The sequence below is a fragment of the Melitaea cinxia genome, chromosome 5 (genome assembly GCF_905220565.1).
Source record: "Melitaea cinxia chromosome 5, ilMelCinx1.1, whole genome shotgun sequence".
Taxonomy (NCBI): Eukaryota; Metazoa; Arthropoda; class Insecta; order Lepidoptera; family Nymphalidae; genus Melitaea; species Melitaea cinxia.
In genome coordinates, this window is record NC_059398.1 from 5,933,312 (window position 1) to 5,936,536 (window position 3,225).

The following is a 3,225-nucleotide window of genomic DNA, read 5'->3' on the forward strand; positions in this document are numbered from 1 at the left end:
ATTTCCCACATTAGGTTTTATTCACTTTTATAATTTTCGAAAAAAAAAACAAAAAAAAAACAAATCATTTATCTACGTAAGAACAAATATATGTCATTTGACATAAAACATAACTTTTATGACATGTATTTTGAATTTACGATTTTTTTTTTCGATCAAGACACGTGACTAAAAAAGGACAGAAGCTGAATGTATTTCGTAAGGTCTGTCACTACAATTAATTAATAAACTGAAGCTTTTACATAGTATTGTCAAATTTTAATAATCATATTTCGTTTTGTATCCGGGCGCGTTATCATAAACGTTCACAAATAAAAACGGCACAGTCGGTACCTTGATAAGCCATGCTGATGAATTTACAAATTCATCTACCGATGTCATTGATTCGTCTTTATCTGAAAATATTATTTACATCGTAAACAAATGATTCGATCAATTAAATTATATATAAAAACATATTCATAAAATTATTACAAATACGTCAATTATCAACAATTATACTACTAGGAATTATTATAATTAAATAAGTATCACCAGTTATTACTATATCAATGACTTACCTCGACTAATTAATCGAAATGGTCATCTAATCGTGTGTACACAGTATTGTGCGTCACCTTGTCAGACTTCATTGATTCAACTGATGCCCACGCGCCGAGAGTCAGTAGACCCGCCTATACGCGAACCTCGAAACATACCACAATGCACTATATATAAGAAAACACAGACGCTTCTAACTATTCCATTGCATAGCGTTGCAAAACGACAGCCATGAAACACCTCATAATATCATCTGATAAAATAGATAAGAACGCTTAAAATCTCTTCTTGTATCGTAAATTTAAGAATCATGAGGGAATTTTAGGGGCTTAAGCACCTTTAGATAATGGAGATAAGTGGACTCTAAAGCAGAGGCACACTGAGAGGATAATGACGGAGTGCGGCCTCGTTAGTGAGAACATCATATATTCATAGCTAAGTTGCTCTCCGAGTCGCGGTCATTTAATTTAGTTGATATAAACCATCAATCTTTATTAAAGTATTCTAATTGTTTCTTTATTTTTTATTGTAACTTTTTTTTTTTTTTTGTTTATTTACGTGTCGTGTAATTTTTTTGTTTCGAGTAATTTATTTTATAGTACCTATTTGTTCATTTACGTTTCGCATTAATGTTTGTGTAGAAGTTAATCTTGTTTATTTATTTATTTATTAGGATTACCAACAGAAATTACAGCAATAAAAACAAAAGAATTATTTTACACAACTGATTAAAGAAGTTTAATTGTATTTCTTTTTAAAGGTTATCACAACATGCAATAATCAAATAGTAAATATGAAATAAAAATATACATTAAAAAATTAGATTTAATTATTGAATTAGATTATATTTAATTTTGAATTAGATAAAATGATATAGATTTTTAAAAAGAAATATAATTATTTGACAATTTTATATATAAATAGCTTCTCAAATACACGTCAATAACTTTATGAAAGTAACAAATTGGAATCAAAAAAATATCAACAATTAAATTACTCCAGTAAACAATTAGCAATGAAGAAACGGATCAATCTAAATCTAAAGACATGCAAGCCATCAAAAGTAATGTCAAGGCCAGAAATGTTTGACGACAGATCGTTATAAGTACGTGCCAGTCGAGCCAAAGGGGAATACTTGCCCAAGTTGGATTTATAGAGGGATACATTTATCAAGACGTGCGGTACCCTGGGTAATCTGGATGGTATATTATAATTAAATAATTGAAGTATTGGTGGACAATCAATGCTATTATTGAGTATTTTGTGCAGAAACATCATTTCTGAAAAAATTCTTCGTGATTTCAGTGACAACATATTATATTGTATCAATCTACCCCCGTATGAACTACTACTATGACTGCCGTTCGAGCGGTACGCGAGATGACGTAGTAGTCTCTTTTGTATTCTTTCAATTTGAATCGAATGGATTTTGTGGTGAGGACTCCAAATTTGACTGCAGTATTCTAGCTTACTTCTGATCAGACTATTATAAAGCTTAATTGTAGTAGCTGGTTTTTTGAACTCTTTGGAATTCCTCAATACAAAACCCAGGGACTTTGTAGCTGAGGTGACTATGCTATCGATATATTCGGTAAATTTTAATTCGCTATCTAGTATGATACCCAAATTACGTACCGATCGAACAGCAGCTAGTTTTTCAGTATCAATATAGTATTGACTCTGAACAAAGTTATGTTTTCTGGTGAACCTGATGAGGTGACATTTTTTGGCATTGAGAAACATTTGGTTGTTATTACACCACTGGGAAAGACGGTTGAGGTCTTGTTGCAATAGTTCAACGTCAAAGATGTTTCTGATGGTTTTAACCAACTTGAGATCATCAGCAAACAGATACACGTTCGAGTGTTGAAATATCGAGGCAATGTCGTTTATGTAGATGTTGAAAAATACTGGTCACAAAGTAGAGCCTTGTGGAACGCCGGAATAGGCAATATAAGACTGTGAAACGTATCCGCCTATCACAACAGTCGAAGATCTCCGCTGAAGATAAGATGCACACCATTTCAGCAAATTCTCTCCTACACCAAATGTTCTCAGCTTATTAACAAGTAATGCGTGATTTACCCTGTCAAAGGCCTTGGAGAAGTCTGTGTATATAGCATCAACTTGCAGTTTGTTATCAATATTCTCAATAAGGTTGGTTACGTACAAGAATAAATTTGTGAGTGTAGATCTACCAGATATAAAACCATGCTGATGCCAACCAATGTGCCGTACCAAGTCCTTGAAAAATGATTTATAGACCAATCTCTCGAAGACCTTTGACACAGTAGATAAAATTGATTGTTGAATTGTTTGAGGCGTTTGTATTATTTTTATATTTTTTCTGTATTAGTGTCACTCAATTATTTTTATTAATATTGTACGTTCATACGAATTTCGAAATATTGAGGAATTTATAAAAATGTTTATTGGAATAATAAAGCACTGTTCTATAAAGATACTCTCTAGCAGTAAAACTAACGGTCGGCTTCAACGTAAATCTACAATCTTACGCATACTGTTTATTTGCCAAGTATTTAGTTACTCCGGCGTTTTACTTTTAGACAACATGTTGAATTGTTTTCAAACGTAAGCCGTCGAGAATTTTAAATTAATTTTAACTATAAAGTGAAACGTCGCTCCGTTTATAAACAATACTTTACGAAAATAAAATAAAAAAAA

The 3,225-nt window shown here is 31.8% G+C and overlaps 1 long non-coding RNA gene across 1 annotated transcript; it reads right to left on the reverse strand.

The window, feature by feature from the left end:
* Positions 1-230: 230 nt before the first annotated feature.
* LOC123653462 lies at positions 231-719 on the reverse strand. The gene is made up of 2 exons (XR_006743104.1): positions 561-719; positions 231-395 (listed from the first exon to the last, which is right to left on the reverse strand). It is a non-coding gene; the product is annotated as an uncharacterized LOC123653462 (long non-coding RNA).
* Positions 720-3,225: the final 2,506 nt, after the last annotated feature.